We start from the raw sequence: 304 nt of genomic DNA on the forward strand, positions 1-304 counted from the left end.
CTGTTGACCTCTACCCCCCTGGGGCTTAACAAAACTCAGTTCTTCCCCAGTAGGTCGCCCCGCGCCTACTGGGCGGTGTCGTTTCCCCGCGACGAACCAGACTGGTAGGCATCTGGGCGATGATTCGAAGAACCTTGACGCGCCTTGCGCATGGGCAACCGTTCCGCAGGTGACGGGTGTCTCCACAGACAAAACACCGTCAAACACGTGTATGATGCTTGGCAGCTCGGAGCTCTGCTCCCACGACCTCAGCATAGCTGAGATCCATGGGCACAGACCCGCTCGACGAGCTGTTGGAGTGTGC

This window comes from Plasmopara halstedii (assembly GCF_900000015.1).
Source record: "Plasmopara halstedii genome assembly, contig: Scaffold_323, whole genome shotgun sequence".
Classification (NCBI taxonomy): domain Eukaryota; phylum Oomycota; class Peronosporomycetes; order Peronosporales; family Peronosporaceae; genus Plasmopara; species Plasmopara halstedii.